The following is a 23417-nucleotide window of genomic DNA, read 5'->3' as shown; positions in this document are numbered from 1 at the left end:
ATTATCTTCATTACCTGTTCAATGACAGCTGACTGAAAGGCTTTCATCAAATCTCATGTGGTGAAGAACAGAAGGCTTTAGCTTTCCACCTGGATGCCTGATTAGTACTAAAATATCTGCAAAAACATCAGCTGTTAAAAATTGCTTGGAAAAATTGTTGGAAGCGTAGCTCTCTACTTTAACACAAAATGACTGTCTAACTGAAGTTCAAATGAAACTGATCCAAAATTGCCAAGCTAAAACTACTTTGCAGATTTCTGTCTTACTGACAAGCTCCAAGTTATTTTTACATTGCAATTTTTCACAAGAAGAGAAGAATCATCTCTAGCAGGTTACGCCACGGAACTATCACTAATGCCTAGGAGTTTCTCCATGCTCCTGTGCTCGGTGCCCGCACTTATTCAGTTTTCCTTAATGAGTGGGAACAATGAACAGGAAGGAGGAAATCCACAGCTGGGAATTTCTGAAATTTTTAAACCGAGGTTACACGCCTTGTTTAGGCAAAAGATAACATCTGTTCTGTACGCAACTGCAAAAAGCAGATGCGAACAAAACCATCTGCACAAGAGATTTTTGGAAATCCTGTTTCAACTACAGCACTAGAAATCACATCAGAAAAATACAGAACACTAGAGTATATATTTATCTACTTAAGAACAGTTGCTCTTTCTTGAAAGTGTCCAGTGGAGGTAACAATACCTTATGCAATTTCTTTAAAAATCACCACTCAGATTGCTCCATAATTCAATTATTCATCTAGAACAGAGCTGTGGATGCAAATGGAAAAGCAACTGTATGATAGCAACTTCAAGTGCTTCTTCCAGCTAAACCTGCAATTGCAGACTAAAAATGATATTTATTTAAAATTCAGTTCAACAAGTAAATAAAATGAGAGTAGAGTGAATAGAAAATGAATTGCTATACCGGGAGAGAAAAGATACTCCCAAGGTAACACACACCTGAAAGTAATTTTTATCAGAAAGTAAAAAAATCAGAATGGGCCTCAAAATGAGACCCTGTAATAACAGCATGCAATTTACATACTGCTTTTATTTTAAAAATATTCATTTTTCATTTTTAATAATGCATTATATAACCTTAGATCAATTATGATTCAAAATTATGAGAGTCGTATATGTGCCAGGCTCCCACTGAACTAACCCAAAAAGTCATTTGGTTTGGTTAGTTCAATTTATAGCAAAATATATTGATAAATACACCTTAAACTTCATTAACTTTATGAATATCCGCTGCTCTCCTAAGAATGATTTGGCAAGCAATTTTTTTTGTGAGGACATCCACTAGGTCCATTCTCTTCTCTGCTTTCCCTGTAGAGGTTTTGAGCAGGCTGAGACATCCCTCCTCATCTACAGTCTACCCGTAGCTCTTCTTTTCAAATGGAAATGGTGCCTTGAGAACAGAACTATCACTTGACCGTGCCATTCTCCCATTTAATCCTCTCAGTATTTTTTCATGTGCCAGAATTTAGTCACAATGATGAAAGCTTTACTCTTGTGGCACAGTATTACCTTTAAATCCTGTATTTCATTATCTGTTTTCCAAGATCATTCACCCTAATTAGGGCCTTACTGAGTAAGAAGGCAACAATTCCTGAGTTCTCCAGCCAGTGTAACATTGCTTCTTCTAATCGACATGTTGGCAAAAGACAGAAAACAAGCCAAAACCACCACTGAGTTATTTTAATCCAGTACCATGACAGGTAGTTACTGTCAGACTGGGATACACAGGATGCTGTCAGGCCATCCTCTCAGTAACGACATGAAGTACAACTACAAGGGATGCTACTCTGCCCTTTTTAAGATCCACAACCATACTCAAACGCAAATCTTAAACTTTTCCACCGAAGTGGTAAGAAGCCAGAGCAACAACAACAAAATGCACAGAAGAGCAGCAACTTACTGGCTTCAGAAAGCTCTACTACTTGAGCTGGTTTTTCTGACTTTACGAAATCTTACTTTTCCTGATTAAGAACCTTTTCCCTCAGATATCCATACAGATGTATAGTCTCCACGGAAACCAGCAGTCATTTGTATAAATATTAATGTTTTATATCTACAAAGGCAGCCAGCTGTGAAGAACAGTTTTTCTTCAAATCTTTGTTTTGATTTTCTGTGGCTCCACCCAATCTTGCATAAATTGGGTTAGCCTCAAGATTCCACTAGGGTTTTCATCTTTATGTTCATTTATATTTTAAATACTTAATACTAAGGATAAAAGACTGTATGCATTTTAAGTGTTTGTGTATTAAAAATGCTTTAGGAGATACTGTTTGGCAAAGAGCTCTGCAATGACACTTCCAGACACTGAGGAGAAACATGCCTTCAAGTTAATTTTCTTCTGCCCTTATTTCACCAGACTCTCACAAGAGCAAAGTAACCTCTCGGTTGTCACTCACTGTTTTCTGACTTACACTGTTCACTTGCAGATTTTTGAAATTTGAGAGTAACTTAACTATTCAGAACATCTTCTGACATTTACATTCAGCATAGCCGTTACATGTTCATAGCACTAAGTGAGTTATGATCTGCTGAAGGAGAAAAAGAGAAGAAAAAACAATTTGGAAAACACGTAAATACTGTGATTATACTGACAAAATCCTCAGAACTGAGGAATTACACAATGTGCCTGACCCATTTAGAGTCAATACCTTGCTTTAAGATCTGACCAGCAACTTCCACGTTCCCATCAGCAGCTCGATGGAGCCGCACCAGACACCAGTCACACATTCAGAACTTCCAGTTCGAGCGCCTAACCAAAGACAGGCTTAGTGTGAATTAGTACCTAACACCTTCACAACAAGTCATTGTACTTGTGAAGTATCTTGCTTCCTTGCGCTACAGTCTCAAGGATCTTTGATTAACATATTTGTAATTTGATGGCTTGCTATTTATACACAAGTGTTAGAAAGCCTTAACTCGCTCCTCTTGCTTACAATTTCCAAAGTTCTCAAATGTTCTTCAAGTCCCAATGACATTTGAACAAATGATTTGATCTCCACGTAGCAGAATATATATATATATCAACCTTCGGCATAAAACGCCGGGGTTACAAGCTTGGAATAAAAGCAAGTGTTAAAGATGTTTTTTTCCTGGGTGTTGAGATGATGTAATGTTTAGCACAAGGACCACTTTACTGCTGTTTACACAGCACTCAACGCTATGGGGACCTGAATTTCTCTCTCAGATATTTAAATATTACTGATTTCTCCTATGGCACACTTTAAAAATGAGAAGTAGGAAATTAATTTTGACAGGTTAAAGTACTTTTGTGGGAAATTCCAAACTAGTCCACATCTTCAGATCTTCTTCCTTTCCCACTTGTATTTCTTTCTTCTACCATACGGAGTTCAACATCACTTTAAAGACTTAGGTGCTTTGATAATATCCTAATTAGTGAGAATGCATATATACATTTCCACATTAAAAGTAAAAAAAAAAAAAAAGAAAATAAGTTAAAAACCCTAAATAACTACAAACGTGTGGCACACTATCTTTAAGAAATTTAAGAAAACGTGACTTTTCTACTCCAAATTGACAATTTGATTGCACTAGGAAGAGCTCTGCTTTCATCCTCTCATCTCCAAGGCACCTCAATACGAAGCTACAGTTACTATTGCTATCATTTTCTACTGGCTAGCAGAATTTGTCTCATCGCAGTGGAAAACTGTCCATTGTTTTCATTATCTGTATGTTCTCTATGCACTGGATCACATGTATGTACTACTAATAAAAATCAGATATGCAAAACAGAGAGGGAAAGTTATTAGCCAAAATCTTTAACAAACTCCCTCAGAAACCATGAACCATTACCAGTTCACTGATTTAATTGTAACTAGTGCTGGGCAAGATGGAGTAGGCACACCTAAGACTGAGAGGCAACATAAATCATGAAAAAGTTTACTCAATATCAATTATTTAAAATAACAAAATAAAACAATCCTTTAATTGTATGGGAGTAAAACGCAACACGATTTTTAAGCATGTCCAACAAAATTTAGAAACTTGAGTGGCCCTTTTTGTTATATCAAAATCTGAGTACAACATAACATTCATAAGATAGGTTTCTCAAATCGGTGCATGTCGCCAAAAAACATTTTTCTTCATTACCTATCATGTTTCATCCATTAAACTATTGGCTTCCTCAGAGGACAGAAACAAATCACCAACCACGTTTAATGGATAAAACCACCAAGAATAACTATGAAAAATTACAGAATACCCAAGAGATAATATTTATTTTCTGTTAAGAGAGCAAGTCCTACTATGGTGATGAGCAAAATAGATGGGATGGAGAGCAGAAGGAAGGAGGAGGGACTAGAATTTTTTTAAGTGGTATATTTAAAAGGCAGGGTTTTTTCTTTTTCTCTATGAAAAAGACTGACACACATCTTATATACATCTTACAATTCAGCAGTGAGAGCAACGGTGTTAATTTTCATCAAAACTTTACATGAGCAACAATGCAAAGATTACTAAGGAACAGAAAGGAACTAAAAATGTGCAAGTCAGATGATGAACATCATTTTATACTGGTATATGCAAGAAGCCTAGAAACTGCTGGGAACACAACATGCCTAGTGAAAAAGCTGATTTTACAACTGCACTGGGATTCGGTTTATATATCCAGTCGTACATCGCACAGAGATATTGGGTTGAGAAAAATGCAGCACTGGGATAAAACACAGAACACAAACGTGACCAGGAGAAGATCTTAATCATCTTTAAAAACTGCTTATTACATAAATATGCTGTGACCACTGGACATAGAATGCTTACCCCCAGCAGGTTTGGCAGGAGAGGTAAGAAACTGATCATTTGATAGTACTCTTGGTAGGCTGCTCGAAAGGCAACATGCAAGAGCCCTCAAAAGACCAATTTGGCGATACTTGGCAAGGAGTACAAACAACACGGATTCCGGCAAGAACATTACCAGCTAAAAAATTCATGGTGTGAGAAGACAGAGAAAACAGAATGAGTAGAAGAATGAAAGGGAGAATTTTTATTGCCGTCATTTTCACAAGACCACACCATCCAGCGTGCAGGATACGTATTTGTGTCAGAGGACTTGGGACCTGTTCTGCTCAACACACTTTCTGGATGATGGTGCACAAGTCAGTTGAGCAGAATTTCTTTCCGCTTCTCAGTTTGACAAGACCGGCAAATTGAAAAGCCTGAAGTCAATGAGCATAAGGCTAAGTACAGTAAAGCATCACAGATTTCTTGAGTAGACATACCGAATCTTTAGATTAAACTTCAAACCACGAGTCAATACACTTAACTTTTCCCATATCTTGTGTTGGCCTTCTATTTGCCAGCAGATCTCCAAACAGTGCTTTAAAACAAGCCTGGATATAAAAAAAATACTGCTTTATTAATTATTTATTAATTGTTGTTTTTACTGCTTCACGTAGTACTAAAGAAATTTTTATTCCAAAAAGCTTGTCTAAAGAATTAGTATTTCCTATTCTGCACAAACATACAATATTAATATTTAATTAAAGGACTGGAAAACTAGCTGAATACCAACAAATTAACCTAGCGCTCTTCTTCCATCCAGAGTACTTGTCTTGTAAAGCCTTACACCGATAAACCCACTATATTCTGACTTTGGTGTCCAAATCATTCATCTTCCCCACAATGCTCATCTCAGCTAGGATGATGTTTGACCTGATTGTAACAGATTTCCATTTCAGAACCAATTGTAACTCTCAGCATGGGATTATATACAACTTCAATGAGACGGTCTCTTCCAAGAATCTGCTGACGTGCACTTGTTTATAGTAGCAGTATTTTCCATATGGGGTGAGAGCTCAAGGAGAAAGGTTAGTTGAAAAAAAAAAAAAAGAACATTTAAAAGAAGTGACACTTCCTTCCTGCTAATCATATTGATATGACTACATATGAAATCTGACTTAAGTGCTCATGGCATTTCTATTTACCTTTAGAAATTTCACCGAAAGCTGTCTTCTCTCTTTATAGGTGTTCTTCACTGCACCTAGTGAGTTGCAGCAATTAATGCAAAGCAAGAAAGCTGCTCTGCAAACCTGCTGACAGCTGTTTAATGGGAGAGGTGGAAAGTGGTGGACATGTCCTGGCAGTGCACTTAATGGATACACAAACACCTCCAGTCATCAGCCTAGAGTGATAGCGGCAGAAAATTAACTGAGAGATACAAAGCTCATTTAACAAAGAGACCCACAGCAATCTGGACAATATAAGACTGTGTAAAGGTTGGGAGAGGGAAAACAAGAAGATGCATTTCTTCACGGAGATGGCAGTCTTTAATTTCACAAGTCATTTTATTTAGCCTTGTTGCTTCAGTGCACAAACCGTTGCCTCTGCTTTGCAAAGCAAATGCTTTTATACAGATCTGTAAGCTCCCTGGACAGAGCATGTCACAGACTTGCTCGAGTTTAAAGGAGATTTTCATGTTAATAACACTGCCACCATACCACTTTTTCTTCAGACACTTCAGAACGTGGTTGTAATATAAATGATGGTCTGGCTCACATTATGCCCATTTCAAAATCCAAATTTCATCCACTGACAGCCCTATTGTGTGCAACTACTGACAGAAAAGTTAACCAGTATATTGACTGAAACCAACTTCTTGGCAGTGGGAAATAAAGACCTATAAATAGTAATTTTAAAAATCCTTACTTCAATTTTTAAGTAAGCAAAAAAGCACAATTATTTATCTATTCATTCTGCAGTAGCAAGTACAGCTCAAACAGGGCTATTGTGCAAGGCGTGGTATACACAGAAGAGAACATGTAGAGACAAGACTGCAAAAAGTATATTTGGAATGCTACAGTGTCCTTCAAATATTGTAATAAAATCACCAAAGTCCAAGGTCTTCCGCAGAATTTGTGCGATTCCACCTTTGTGGTGACTAAGGAGATCAGATTGCCCTCTTTTATGATTCAGCACAAAGGGCAATCATTCTGTCAATTCGTATATTCTTGAGCAATTTTCTGTGGCACTGCGAGCATGCTCCTTATTGCAGACTAATAAAATTTCAAGCCCACGAATCCTTTGCAATAATCGAAATGAGGAAAATGTCAAGCTGTCTGTTTTCTGGAACCTGACATTTCCCACCACCGAACACAAACACCTGGTGACCTGTAAATCCACTACCTGCTCTCCTCCTCCAGATCTCCTCTTTGAAATATCTGTGTACCAAGAGCTTAAAAAAAGTCTGTAAAACCCCAAATATTACAATGGCATAAAGAACCAACAATAAACTTTTAGAATTATGCACCATCTTACGTATTATTAAATGGGAAAAAATCTTTTACATGCTGCAATAATGAAAAAAGTTTAACCTCAGCAAAAATAAACCTCCCTTCGCTTTTTTCAAAAATCAGTTTTCAAATACAGTTCTTCTGATCTCTAGTTGATGATGATTTTATTCCAAGAACTGGAAAAAGAGAACCCTCGACCTATCCCACTCAATTACTTACATGAGCCAGAAGTCTGAAATACCGTCCAGCGCAAAAATAACCTAAGCACTTTCCAACCAAAACGTACCCAAAACAAGATGACTGCATTGTTTAAAAATCTCCTACTGCAGACAGGAACACACCACAGTTCGGGTAACATTTCTTCTAACAGCTGTGGCAGTTTAAGCAGCTTTCACTGCCTGTTCCTCAGCCGACCATCCCACACTGTGCCTTCAGCTGTGCCAGTACGACTGCGTGATGAACCACACCAGAAAATTGAGCTGAATTTGGAAGAAATACGAACACCCCCTCTCATCCCAAAGAGCCTCATACACCAGAGCAAACACAGTTCTGCTATCAAACTTTTTGGACTCCAGCAAGCAGCACGTAGTTGCCAGCCAGTTGCACAGCAGAACCAGAGGGGCGATGCTGATGAGGGAGCAAACAAGGGTGTCCTCCGAGCGGTACCGATCATGGACTTGAAACCCTGGCTTTAGTTTCAGATATCCAAAGAGTGAACACTGCTCCAGTTTTCAGAGGTCAAGTTCTGAACATTTAAAGCCGTTTGCAAAATCCAGTAGCCTAGTTGTCTTTGCTTTAGTAGCAGTTTTCTTAAATGAAACCTTCTTCCTGTAGAGGCATACGTATTTTAATATCCATGAATGTGCTATACTTGGAGTTGATGCATCAATACCTTTTATCTCCTTCTCCATACAGCTCAATCAACTTTCTAAAACCCAAACTTCAGAATGCATTTTCCCCTTGACACGTCTGGAACCTATTTCAGCGTACTTCTCAGTTAGAAGTAACTGCACAAAGCACAGGGTCTCTCTCCCTCTCCGAGAGAGTTAAGTATTCGTAACAAACATTCTAAAATAAGCCCCATGTCTTCCACAAATATCCCTTCTTCCATTTTTTAACTAAAGGACAAAATTCCTTCCTTTGTAACCATGCATATGCCTTTGCCAGAAGTATCGAGGGAGCCAAAATTTTAGAAAGATTTAAAAGGGGCAACACTGGCATTGCTTCTAAGAGAATACATAAATTACAAATGAAACCCGTTTGCTCCAGAGGGATGTCAGTTGCCAGCAAGGGGCAAAAAGCCGCCTTCCTTTGCTATCAGTTATTAGATACTTGTCCATTTTGTACTTCTGGATGATTTTATTTGCTCCTTCTCCTAGCAGAAGTGCTGGACATCTCCTGCTCCAGACAAGGTCCTGAATGCAACTGAATTCAGTGCGGTAATTTCCATGATATTCCTGAATTCTTCTCAGCAATAACAAAGGGAGTACATGAATTTATTTTTATCTTCTTGCTTTCAGCGATGTATGCTTTGGTTGGAAAGTACCTCTAAGCATTTCCCTGTCCAAAGCAACATTTTAGCACATCATTGGCATGGATTCCTTTTTTCTAGAATGAAGAGATCCCAAAACCAAGACATCTCTAGTTACTCCTGAATTGACTTTCAGACAACTTGATGATATCTTTTTTTTTTTTTTTAATTAGTTTATTGATTTCCACTGTCTGTTCAGTATGGCTAATGCATAGCTGTTCCCTCCCTTGTACCACCACACAGAGCTTTGCAAGCACAATATGCTGACACGGAGAACTCATCCAGGAGCTTGTATTTTTTGATGGGCTACTTTTCCCCCAGACCAGTCTGCTGTGTGGCCAAAACAGCCATGCCAGAAGAGGGAAAAAGCAAGTGAGGCTTTCTATTTTGGCTTACCTATACCCCTTCCTATTGCTTGTGGAACTCCAAAGTGGAACTTACATTTTGAGCTAGATTTGAGCTAGCCTAACTTCATTCATCTATTTTCATTCATTCATCATTCATCAGTTTAATCAAGCTTCAGATGAAACTTCCCAACCCTGAGTCTGGAACTACTGACCAGGAGCCTAGGGGCCAAGATTGGTCCAAATATTGAGAAACTTCACAAAATAAAAACTTGAGAACCTGAGAGCTTAAGCACTTCTTTGAGGCACAGTTACTAGTTGGCAGGTAAAAATGGTAAAGAGCAATCAAACAAAATGCATAAAATCTAACAAAGCAATCTGTACCACTGTTTGTCTACTACTGCATGAAAAAAGTGACGTCCAAAATGAAAACAAAATCAGAAAAAAACAGTTTATAGTGGAAAGATATGAGGTAAATGCAACTGTTAAATCAGGAGACAGCTTAGGCCTTCTGAAAATGATTTTTAGGAAAAGTAATAACACGAAACATAACATTATGCCTCTAGGAGATGGTGTTATCTTTAAGATAAAAAAAACACAGTGTCACCTTGCTGTCAGCAGAAAACTTTGTATCTCGTTGTCTGTCCAACTCAAAGGACAATGGTAGGAGAAACCTGAGCAGTGAGCTCCACAGCTTTGCAGATTATGCGATTTCCAGTTCTTCCCTGCAGGTTAGGCTATAGCTACAAAGATGTGGAATTTCATTTTGCTCCTATTGCTTCTGCATCGCAAGAGACAACAAAAAAAACTTTAAAAATAAATATACATTTCAGAATTCATCCTGAATCCCTGTATGCACAAAGCGAGAAGAGGCAGTTAAGTGTTTTCAGAAACAGGAATATTGATATAGTGGAACTAAGCAGATCAAGCTTTCAGACTGTATTTTAAAGGCACTGAATACATGGCTGGCTGGGCACACTAATAACCAACTTCAAATACCAACTGAAGTAGCTCTATAATGGAAAGACAGCCTAACTAAATGAATGTCAAGCAGGAAAAACAGCTTATTTTTCCATTACACCTACTTGCTTGTCTACAAACGCCACAATAGAGTCTCTACTATTTGCCCTCTATCTAATTTATCATATCTAAAACTGATATACACAAACTTCTCTAAGTGGAAGACTTCAGAATTATTTAGCACACAAGCTAATGACCTGGGTTACGCTTCTCAAAAAGTACCCTCGTAGTCTATTGTTTTGGTTGATTTAGAAAGTGTTGACCTCTGTTCTAAAATAAAGTCACATTTATTGAACTCTTCGGAATCTGGATAAAACATATTTCTTTTAAATTTAGGAGCACTATAGTAAAAATCTTCTTATTATTTTCCCTATACCCATAAAGGTCAAAATGACCTGTCCCTGGTGGTTCTATGTTCACATGAGTCATAAACCACTGCTGCAGTCTACAGTTAATTGTCTAAAGAACAACCCGAGATACCTGTGTCGCAGCGTGCTCTCGCTAGGCATGGTGCAGTGAGTCTGCTATCACAGCTAGCTGCTGAGCTGAGCTGACCACACAGTCCTGACAAGATTACATGATGAAAGTTGGAAGGGAAAGAGTCAAACCCTGCTTCGCAAGTATCAGAGTCTGCATCTGTATGGTCAGCAAAAGTATTTTTAAACAACTATAGCAGAGCAGTGGGAATGAAGAGATGTATAACCGCATAGATTACAGCAGAACCCAAAACACACATCTCAGCTCCTTAACTGGAAAGACGTTCCCTGCTCTCAAAAAACACAATGGCTAAGAGCATGGGACAGCCATGAGAAGACACATGAAAAGCAAGAGAATTATCAACTAGCAGTGAAAACAGGATCATCTCTTCAACATATACACATTAATTAGCATACTAGAAAGTGCAGTGCTGGCTGTCACTTGAGTTATAAGCTATGTATTCTGGGTGAAAATTTTGGGTTCAAAAGAGTATGTGATCTTTACAGTGACATGAATTCAATGATTTATTATTCATAGTTGTTGAAATGTATTGGCAGTCAGCATAAAGTAAAATTAAAAATTCAAGTAAGGAGAGCAGTGTGAGTTACAAGATTTTGTTAACCATTCAAATATTTATTGCATTAGTAGTACAAAGCGTGATGACAGATGAGAAAGCTGGGGTTTCCTAAACGGAATTACGAGCTTACGGGACCATTAATGACTGCAACAGAAGTCTCAAAGCATAGAAACCTGTTTTGGCAGGCTGCTGCAAAACCAACAGATGTAAAATAGAGATTTATAAATGTTGTATTGTTTCACCTGTTATTACAATTTGCAGTGCACTTGAGTTGCATTTGGTGAGCTGGGAGACACATACTGTTCTCAACAGATGCACGGCTGCATTTTGGAAAGGATACTGCTCCACACAAATGGATTACAAAATTTCATCTGTAACTAACAAATACTAGTGCGTGCGAGACAGATTATACACGACACTGCTTCCATCATTTGCGAACTGGGCAGAGGCAAATATTTTCCCCATGGCACAGTATTAAAGACGTTTAAATAAACAGTAAGAATTCTCATACCAATGATGGTTGACTGGCTATTCTGACTTGGAAGGTACAGATGCAGCAGCTTCCACTTATTTCTGGTATTCTGACATTATGTACAGTAACAAGAAAACTTTGGATAACAAGTTTGAAACAATCAACAGCAATTTAACATAAAGGGATGATATTTCTATGCTAGAAAATCAAGCAGATTAAGTCATTTTTCATTCTTGCAAAAACCCTGAGAAGGCAGCCCCTGGAGCACTTAAATGCCTTCCGTAAGGCTAAAAAAATAAAAATGCAGAAGCACCTGAGAACTTGTTCCTACCACTTTGCACAAAAGGGAGATTCAAATTAAAGGATTGACAGCTATTACACAAGCTTCTTGATAAGTAAAGTGTTTCTGTTCTACAAATATATCGAGTCCAGTAAATTCAAGATGCTTTCGTACTGCGATTCTGCTCAGTCAGAAGACAAGGCAGGTAACTGAACAAATACATCATCAGAGTACAACTTAAGAAAGGCAGCATGGACTCTCCTCGCAGTACTTGGCACAGAAACACTTCCTATTCCTCCATCAGGAAGGAGCCGACTGCATTACGTCTGACTAATACAATCATCAGCTTCTCTGGAAAACGGCCAACATCACGTCAGCTTTCCATTAGAGAGGAACAAGGCCAACGCTTCACACCACCCACGATCGGCAGTTGTTTGGTGGCACAGCTACCCTGCGCTGCTTGAAGCACATTCCAGTACGTGGGGCACAGCAGCCAGGATTCAGCGTTCTGAAGTTTTGTATCAAGGTAGCAACAGATGACGACTTCTGCTGCTCATCAGGTGGACAGGCTGTTGTGGTGGGGGCCAGGGGAGTGGTGAGGACAAAAAAGGCTTATATAAACACATGTAGTAACTGATGTCCTGAAATGAAGAGTACTTGTATTTTCTCACCCAAAAAAAAGAGGATCATCCTTTAAAAGTATTTTCCTCTTTCCAGTGTTGGTGTTTCTGAACCAAATCCAATGACTTTTAACTGGTTTTAGTGCAGTTTTCTGTATCATAAAGCCAGTTTAATCATTATCTAACCAACTGAGCACTAGGTCAAAATAGTTTATAAGAATTATTTAATACTTCAACCAAGAATGTGGACTTTGTTTGTTCCTCCCTTCCCTCCCCAACCCTGACTTCACGTTACTGAAAAACTGCATTCTCAGCTCCTAACAAAATATATTTTCTCAGTTACAAATCACTTACAACCATGTAGGTAGTTTAAAAAAATAATAATGAAACCTTACTCAAAATTCAGTTCACATTTATGTCAAGACTAACTTCTGTACATAGTAATCCCATATATAGTTCATTTGTGTGTGTTTGAACCACTAACAGCTCAGGTTTAACACTGGAAAAGATAAACTATGCTCACAGCATGTTTATATATATAATATATTTAAGACAAGTTCCATTTAACTCGAGGCATACTGAAGAAATGAACACGATTTTGGTACTAACACTTCCAAAGTAACTCTGTAAACCTGGTTTGATTTCCCCTCCAATATATGTCAGTTTGAGGGCACTTTTCAACTCCTGTTTTGATCCCTGAAATAACTTTGATTTTAAAAACTGTTCTTTTATTGCAGTTGGCAATTACCTCAAGAACATTCTTATTTATGGTGCATGACTTCATTCTGGACATTTTTCAAGTTAGCTGACATTGAGATGCTACAGCTTCTCATAACGAGGAAGTGCTATTTATTCCGCTAGCATTGGGAGCACCCTTTCTGCTGCCCATGGAGAAACACAAGAATTACCAAGGGATGATACCATCTAATTATTTAAAGTCTCCAAAATTAACACTTTCCTCATCATATTTTGTATATGGACAAAATTCTTCAGGATTTCATTTCCTGCTGACTCCTTCCAGAGTCTCTAGTTATCCCTATGACCTCGAAACACTGGTCCAAAAATCCCACGTAAAGGCAAATTACCAGGATTTTAAGAAACTCTGCAAGTTATGCAACTATCCAAAGTAAAACAATCCAGGACAAACTGTAGTCTGCTATTCAGAGCAAACTGGTTGAGAAATGACACAGCAGCAGCTCAGCAGGTACCTCAGATGCACCAATTGCAAAGAAGTTAAGAAGTTACATACAGTCCCTTCTAGGCACATCACTGAGGAGGAGTGAATGTACTTAGGCAATTAGTTTGAATAAATGGGTATTCTCTTAATTGCAAGAGCCTTTTCAAGCTTTTCATGGAAAAGAAACAATTAGAACAATCTGAAACAAAATGAGTGTGAAATTTCTCCGCCATCTCACAGGCCATTGTGGCAATGCAGAGACATGTAACAGATGGTCAATTTAACTTACATTCTCAGTTATTAAACATTACCTGCAGATCCATTTAACTGCTTTTCTACTGGAAACACTATATAAATTACATAGTATCCACAATGCAGAGGATTAACTCGACCTTTCTCTAGGGCATGATACATTCGTGCTCAAAGCCATTCAAATACAAAATGAAAATGGTATATTAGCTGTTCTTCTAGTGTCAGATTTTACAGTTACATCCTTAATAGGTGAGCTGCTGAGTGTCAGTCATCCACCTTATTGTTTCTTTATTACAATCACCATGAAGTTAATGGACACTGGAGGGGGAAAAAAATAAAAAGCAGAGTGACAGATTACAGTATTATAAAACAGTCCCGTGAACCTGGGAATTGAAAATCCTAGCAAGAAAAAGCCAGACGTACTGTTTTACACTGTTGCTATAATGAACTGTTGCATGCAATTCACATGACATCTTTTGCCTGTTCTTCTAAATATGCTTCAATAGCTTCTGGAAATGACACCACACAATGCTGTGCCACTGTTTTTAATCCTCTGCCTGGAAAAATTAAAACACTGAGAATTTGATCAAATACAGATTTTAACAATAACAATTGCTTGCCTTATGGCAAGCTACAACATTAACTATGTATATCACAATAATTCTATGTAAATTAAAATGACTTCTGAAATCCATCATCACATCTAGACCAATTATTTGATAATTACTTCATTTGATATATTCATATCCCCATAAAGTATGGGGAATGAAAGGCTGTTTGGGAGGTACGAATACAAATTCTCCTGTTTCTTATCAAATGGCCTTTAACACCTGAAATCTTGAACTTTTCATCAGCTAAGAGCTCTATTCTTGCTCGACTGACGTCTAAGACAAATAAAGTTAGGAAAAAAGGAATATTGGCATAGAACACAGAAAAAAGATTCAGTGATATTTGGTTGGCATACCTCTATACATTTAGATATACAACCACATCAAAGCAAACAGAATTTTGATATTTATGTTCTTTTCACGTAATGGCATCAAAATACAACCGTCCATGGAAACAATAAATATTCTTTGAATCAGTCCTGAACAATTAAGAATGTAATTATACTTTTACTCCTTCTTATCAAATACTTAGTTTGGAATAAATAGCAGGGATATTCATTTGGGCCACTTGCCCATCCTCCTCCTTCCCTGACAACCACACCTCTTCAAACACATGCAATGGGCACAAACTGAAGCATAGGAAGCTCCACCTGAACATCTCAGGAAACACTTTCACTGTGAGGGTGACCGAGCACTGGCACAAGCATCTCCATCCACGGTGATGCTCAAAAGCACTATGGCTGTGATCTGGACATGGTCCTGGACAACTGGCCCTAGGTAGCCCTGCTTTAGGAAGATCTTATCTTTATGAAATAGAGTTATCTGCCAACGTGGTACTAGGAGGCATTTGAAGAGAAGCCTGCAGTGAACTGACACATCACAAACTGCCTAAAGCAAGGGTGAGGCTCCTCACCTGCACAGCACACGCTTCCCCACTGTGATTTCAAACCTGCATGATGAATTCCTACAAAAACTACAACCCCTGCAAATATCATAATCTTCTCCAAAGGCAAGGCACACTTTGGTGATGTGGCTGTCACTAACAAATATAGAGTAGAAAATAAAGTAATGCACTTAATAACAGCACTACAGGATTTGCCCTTGGAGAAAAGAAGAACTAACCAGCCATAAGAAATGTGAATCCCATTGTAATGCCTGAAATGAAGCAAGCAATAAGGACAACTCTATATGGAACAAACAAAAAAAAACCATACCAAGGAGTTAAATCTATAAGAAAATGCCACATTTGAGCCAATACAACTGCAGTATAGGCCATATGAAAATGTTTAAGGCAGACAAGTAGCTACGTGGGAACACAATATCCTCCAGAAGATCATGCAATGCCACAGAAAATTAAGACAGCACCTATAGTCTTGCTGGGTAGAGCATTAGCATGAATGGGTGCCAGCAGCTTGGAAGCATTATTTTGTAGATATTTAAACACACACACACTTCAAACACGCCAGGCAAGAGTATTTATACTTCGTTGAATACTCCATAATAAGTATACAGTACAAAAAAAAAATCCAAATACTTTAGTGCTGAAACACAGAGTTCATCTGAACAAATCTATCTGAAATATTCTCAGAGAGACCACGTGATATTGTTTAATTTTTCTCATTATGAATCTTAACTTGTTCTCCTTTGGCTCATGCTCTTCGGTTAAAATTGGATTATAATTTTTTTTTTTGTTCCATATCAATTACACTGGAAATTAACTCTAATTTTTGTCTTGTAATATTGACAAGCACTAAAAGTATATTGAGTGTAAGTGCAAAAATTGAAAGGCTTTCACAAAAGCAAATGATCTACATGTTTATACTTCATGACAAAAAGCGTTCTATCCCATATTCTGCATTCAATACTAGGGTTTGGCAACTGATGAATTAAAGCAAAAGGATATTTTAAGAGTCTCTGGTCTTAAAAACAGGCAAGAGCATTTGTTTTCTTCTGTTCTTCATTGTAGCATAGAAAGTATTTTATAGATACACTTAACATTAACCACACATTCATTTCGTTTAGCATGTGGTTAACAGCAAGACTCAACACCATCATTACCCTTCACAGCTACCTTCCTACTTTGGGATTTTCTGCATCTTCAGTCACAGTGATTGATGCCATCTTCTCCCACCACTACTCTTATCTTTCAACTAATGAAAACTTCGCTTTTGGAATGACATTTTAAAATTAGTGAAGTTTTAGTTAATTCTTGGCTTTTTAGCAGTTTTGATCTGTTAACATTTTTGTATTGTCCAACCAGTACAGCAAAGACAAGTGCTATATATGAACTGCCAAATAAAACAATAGGTGATTTGAACTAGAAATACACACAGTGAAAGAAGGATACAAAAGCAAGTGGATACTGCATGGATGAGACTATTTAGGTAACAAAAAATTAAATGCTTTAGAAGTTGTGTAGGTTTGTTTTTAAAATGTGCCCCTCAAAAACAAAGTCAAATGCACAGTTTAAGCTATATCATCATCATCAATGTAAAAACAGCTTCAAATTATGCATGTTCCTATGTCTGCAGACTTGGTAAAGGAGCATAAAAGTCCAACTTAAGATTTATGTTGAGGTTCTTACAGAAATAACACGGTATTTTTCTTGTCTTTACCATGTGACTAAACAATTCTGATACATTTTTTAATGTGTTCCACACCTGAATCATGAATTCCAAATGAGAAAAGCTTCTAGCAGCTAGTATCTACAGTTATACACAGAATAAATACATGCTAGAGACAGCACCAAATAGAACTCACTGCAGAAATTTTTAGCTTGATTTGCCTAATGAAACTGAAATAGAGATTTATTTCCAAGAACTTGAACTAAAACTCTGAATAAGGCATCTGATACAAATTAATTTTCTTACACCAATTCAAAAGGAAAGGTCTGTGCCAGGTTAACAAATTAAATTTCTACTGAGAAACTTCCTAAATTGAGCAAAATGTGGTTAATGGAATCTGTGCAAGAGTCAATAGTTTCCTCTATGGCCCTGACACAGCACAGTACATCAATAGACCAGATATTCTTTTACAAGTATCTCCAGCATTATGATTCTGTCATCTTTCTTTTGCTGTTTTCACCTTTCACTCTCCCATTCATTCACTGCCACATTCAATACAGCTGATCAGTTCTTTTTCACCAGCAGCAAGAGAGATTTTTCACTTAGAAGTGTTGTAATAGTAGAGGACACAGATTTCAAGCCATGCCCAGCACATTTTCCCCTCCCTTTTTAAAGAACTGCATGACACACCAAAATGCTTGAGGAGTCTTTTGCCAGGGACAAGATATAAATGTACATATATATATATATAAAAATATATACGTACGGGAAAATACACACTAGATAGAGTGCCTTTTTGCAAAAGTCCATCCAGAATTCCAGTAAGAGATGAACTATAAACACATTTTATTCTGTCAAGTGTTTCATATATGTCGTTAGAAATAGGCTAGAAAGCAGACAAAAAGATATTTTACTGCTAAGACACTCATTACTGCAAAGCACAATGACAAATAGGTAACAAAAAGAAAACTTTCCAGTAGTTATTCCTGGAAAGGAGATCTTCAATCAAGGAATGAGACTTGAAACAGGACTACTTGGTCTTTCTGCTGAAACTGGGGTAGGTATCACTGATTTCTATGGAAACATAGCCAAAACAGGTGGGGAAAAAGGACTAAGAAATGTCTCTACACAATTGTGAGGGAAGTAAATATCAATAAATGTGTACACACGCTTCTTTATTTCTTCAAAGTCAGCAAGGTCAGTCCCATAACATTTGAAAACTAGAAAGAAAGCTATTACATCAAATCAGGCTCAATGAACAGCCTTTGGAAAGAAGCTGCTCTCACAGAATTAAAAAGCAGTATGTTATGACCTATGAAAAAGAAAGGGCAACAGTTGGACTGGTTTGTGTTCTTTAGTGTTTTCAGAAGCTATTACAACCTGCATGGTTTCACAGGACAAGCCTGCCTTTTACAGCCTCAGGCAGAGCACCCGTTCCCACCATCACTTACGCCAAGCCCAGCACTTCCATTTCTCTGACAATTTCTTGTTTTAGTCGATGCAAGAGAATTCACACACTTACTAAAGGGTCTAGTGGTCAGAAAGCAAGCATCAGAACATATCTTTTTAAAGCACCTTACTTCAGTGAATCCAAAATGCATGGTGCCCTTCGATCGAGAAAGAAAGCACGCTGACTGAAGCACATGGAAATTACAAAGCCAATTGCCAAAACAGTTAAATAAATAAATCCACAACAAAATTCCAAGAAGACTATTACCATTGTAAAATTAAAGTGAAATTAAATTGCAATTAACATGCAGCTTTTATCATTGTTTTTACTGAAGATCACAGAGAAGATTTATTATAGTGACTAAAGCATTAGGGAGTAAAGTAGCCATGATTTTTTTCAGGCTTGCTAACAACTTTTCATCACTTGTAGTATCCCATGGTACAATCATCATGCAGATTCAATTACTTTAAGATGTACTAATTACTGAATAGCTTTGATGGGCTCCAAAAAAGTAGTGATTTTCCCTACACAGCTGACAACTCTACATGAGTGAGCGCAGCACTATTGTTTAGCGCTCTCAAGAAATTTGACAGGAGCAGCATGACGTACCGACCTATTGTAAATGAACAGCAATTTGGATTTTTGTTAAGTTGTTTAGGCTGAAAACTGAGGAGATTTAATATGAATTCTCAAATCTCTTATTTTAATTTTACACACACTGATCATCTCCTCTGCCCTGCTGATGGAGCTATGTATATCCACTTCCAGACAAGAAGTGGATTCACTCTCATTCAACTGCATGGGGGAGCCAGATGGCCGCTACTGAACAAAAAGAAAAATTAAAAGTGAGCTTAGCTTCCCTAGGGAATCTCTTCCAGTTAGGTACCACACCTTCCACAATTTGTCTGTCAGTATGGAGTAACTTAAACTTACTTTGAATTTTTAATCATGGAGGAGTCCAATATCACACGAATACAATGCTGCCAGGTTAGAGTTAAGATTTATTTTCCATTCCTTTGAAAAGGTAAAAAGTATATTGATAGAAAAATATTTACTCATAACCCAATATACTTCAAGCATGAACATATTTGAAAGCCTTGATCAGAAACTAAAACAGTTTTGAAAACTCATTATAAAAGTTAAAAGAAAAGGTCCAATCAATTTAAACAGCAGACGGCACAGATGCAGAAAACTGCTTCAAAAACGCAGCTCACATTTACCACTTATACCTATATGGAAGAAGAGATGACATAAGGAAGGGAAAAGCATCATTACAAATGACTTATGTTAACAAAGAATAAAAACTGCTAATGTTTCACTTATTTTCCCTCCATGAAAGGCACTAGGAGCCTGCTGCTTAACATCTTAATACGCATCTGCTGCTTACAGAAGCTTCATAATATTGGTTTTACAATTCCTGAGTGCTGTGGGTTTGATTTCAAGAATGTAAAGAGTTTGCCCCAAAACACCTGCCTGGTAGAGAACACTCACCACTGATAATACAAGACAGGCGTCGCAGCACACCCTAGGGATTAAAACTGCTTCGCAAAAAGCTATCAGAGATGCAGACACTTCCCTTTAACACTTGTACTGCTTTTTGGAAGGCACTACCACACAGACAGATGCGTATCTATCACTCATCTTCTGAGTCAAACTGAAGGAGAAAAAAAAAGGAAAAAAGCCAAAGTGCTCTCCAGTATCAGGAAGCCATTTCCAGCAGACACCTGTAGGGCTGGCAGGTGGCAGCACGAACCACTGCCAGCTGGAACGCAGAGATCCCCAACTTGGTCCCTCATTCAATGAAGTTCTTCTGTTCAAACAGGTGGGAGAGGATTCCTACTATGCAGATACCCTTGGAAACCAGTCAAAAACTGGATATTTATACTGAATTTTGCAGCATGATTTAAGCCAAGGTCTAATTTTGTAGAGTTCCTGGCTTTTACTGCTAAAGACAGTCCAAAGAAAAAACACAGAGCATTACTATGCTATATACAGGTTGTTTTTGTTTGTTTGTTTTACAATTGCTTAAAAATCAAGAACTATGGCAATTTATAATCTGATTTCAGATGAATTACAGAGATCCAAGGGTATCATCAAATCCCCAAACTTGCCAAGTTCAAATATGTCCAGATCACCCCAACTAGTGTATCACACTAAAGAAGATGGCATGCACTACTCCGGGTGATTTCAAGCAAAGCAAACATGCAGTTTCTATTCACGAGAAGGATGGTAAAAGCCAAAGTATCCCTCATATTCTTCTCTGTGTTTCTGCAGATCAAAACATTATTATTTTCAACTTTTACACAAATATTATAAAACCAACCAACAACTTACTTCTACTACTACTAATCCATTCTGAGTTGGGACGATCACGAGTACACTCTACCTAAGACAGCTGTAGTTAGACTGCCAGCACTACCAGAACGTATGACAAAAGGCAGCTCCAAAGTAAGGAAAGCCTATGAGAGTCCTCACCTCTGTTGGGAGCCAAACTACACCTGACATCCTATGATGGTCTCAATTCTCAGAAGAAATGAGGCAGATAAAAGGAAATCAGTGTTACCCTTACATGAACCCTAGGAAGCTCACGCTCCTCCCTTGCACTTTTTTTGGTAAGCTAACGTATGCACAAACACAAAGTAAACCCAATGTTTTTACTTTACAAACTCCCTGGAAGCCTCTAGGATCAAATCTAGCTGCAAAGATATCATAGCATTTAACATGCTAAGAAATAGAAGGAAAAAATGCTATTTTCTTGCTGAATGATGCTCAGATTTTAAGTACGTGTCTTTCAGTTCTCCTTGGTACCTCATTTGGTAGACATCTGGAAAATGAGCATTTTTCCTTTGTTCCTTGTAAAGATAAAGCAATTCCATTACCTTATTTGCCTTTTGTGCTGAAAGCAGTTTCTGTCGCCCATGTTAGAAATGCTGTATCATCTACAGATGGACTAGGTGATCAAACCACTTTTACTTCAGCAGTTTATGACTTCTTACAAACCAAAGCATTCCTCTTCATAAATACCATTACAGGAAGAGTCAGTCTTACCAGATGAGATGCACAATTCATACTTTCAGCAGAAAAGTTTCCAATTATCCCTTTAGTGAAATAAATCTCTGCAGCCTGAGTCAAAAGAAGTTAACTCTCTCAGGTATCAACCCACTCCTGCTGCTGCATGACTCTAGTTTAACCAGCAATTCACGCCAACTTGAAATGTTTTAGATTGGCACAAAATGACTGAAATCTGCTTTACAGACAAAAAATGAAGCCAGTGTAAGCCAGATGAACATAATTTGAAGACATTAACCTAACAGGTTAAAAAACATACCTTATTATGTGACCCTGCTACCACTCTATATTAGAGCAGGTAAAATACAAGACAACAGAAAAAAAGCCTTGAAGAACATGACTGTCCCCCCAGAACCAGCTGAAGATAATCGTCTTCCTCAGCTATCATGCGCTACTGGCCATCCCATCAAGAGAAAAATAAAACAGTAAAAATATATGATCACTTGCCTAGTGAATAAATAACAGCACCTGAAATGACCAGTCTAAAAAGCATCTCTTAGAAAACCGAGTGCTTCTGCCTAGGTCTGCTAATTACTGAATTATTTGCCTTTTTTTTTTTTTTGTGAAAGTGTTGAGTCATCCCTCTTGGCAGAAATCTGTGCTCCACTACTTCTGTCAGAGACCCTGTTACCTACATTTGTGCCTCAGCTTTGTCTGAAGGACAGAAGTCTCCAAGTAGGGTGCTGAAATGATCTTAAAAGCGAAACAAGGAATTTCTTCCTACTTTCCCACCCCCAGCTGATCACTCTATCCCTGTAGATCTACCTCTTTCCCAAGGTTAAAAGCAAAAGTTTCATCTGGAGTATTCTGAAACTCTGATAAAAATGTTAAATATAAAATGGATTATAAAGCCAATTTGTCTTCCACAGGTAGAAGTGCTATTCCTTATTGATAACTTCTAGTAAGGGCTGACCTAAGTTGAATTAGAGTGAAAATCTGTAATGAAAGCACTTGTAACAATGCCAGCTCCAAACCAGCACTCAGTTTGGGGAAAAAAACGGCTGCTTTCAAAACAAACAAACAGCTGCAAACAGAACTCGCATTTAGTTTCAGACATCCTTCCCATCTCTTAATGTGTCACATAAAATTCACATCATCAAATAGCAAATACTCTCACAATGCAGTTATTGAAAAAGCATTATAATGCTCATTAATGGTAGAAGTCTTTGAATGGTTACAATCCCTTGTAAAACCAGCATAGGAGGACACTGGTATCTTCTGCTGTTTGCCCTTTCTCACCATGATTTTAACTCATCCTTACCTCCTGCATTCTCCTGATGCCCTGAATGATGTGCTCTGAAAGCATTTTTTCATACACGAAAGCAAATGGAAAGCAGATTGATGTCCACATTACAATCTTTCTAGGAGGATTCTACTTCAAGCTAGGTACTGCTTATCAAACAATTAATTTTAATATTGCAGGAAAAAGATTTTTTCCTTTATCTTCTAATCTGAAGACAAGAACAAATCCAGTAATAGAATGTCAACGTTAATTTAAGAGTAGATGAAAAATGACTTAATAACACTGCAGCAGGATAACGTTCTACAATAGGTCATGGAGGCACAGAATTCACAATAAGTTAGTTCCCGTATCACTGTATACTCCTACCAAGTGAGCAGGGCACAACCGAAACCCTGTTAATGCCTTGCTCTACAAACTGGTATCAGCTTACATTGCAGCATCTCAGTTCCCCTCATCAAGCAGTGAAACT

The 23417-nt window shown here is 37.8% G+C and overlaps 1 protein-coding gene and 1 long non-coding RNA gene across 3 annotated transcripts in view; both read right to left on the bottom strand.

The window, feature by feature from the left end:
- ZFAND3 (zinc finger AN1-type containing 3) overlaps nt 1-23417 on the bottom strand; it is a 135347-nt gene that overhangs the window by 60974 nt on the left and 50956 nt on the right. The gene's annotated exons all lie outside the window — the stretch shown is intronic.
- The window catches only part of LOC310897867, a 43417-nt gene that overhangs the window by 6468 nt on the left and 13532 nt on the right, over nt 1-23417 (bottom strand). Inside the window, exon 1 of the long non-coding RNA XR_014582653.1 lies at nt 15-23417. This exon is cut by the window's right edge and continues 13532 nt beyond it. This is a non-coding gene — a long non-coding RNA (uncharacterized lncRNA). The remainder of the gene's footprint in view (nt 1-14) is intronic.

Source organism: Anser anser, assembly GCF_964211835.1.
Source record: "Anser anser genome assembly, chromosome: 3".
In the NCBI taxonomy this organism is placed as follows: domain Eukaryota; kingdom Metazoa; phylum Chordata; class Aves; order Anseriformes; family Anatidae; genus Anser; species Anser anser.
The sequence above is the reverse complement of the archived record's forward strand: the minus strand, read 5'-3'. Positions and strand labels throughout refer to the sequence as shown.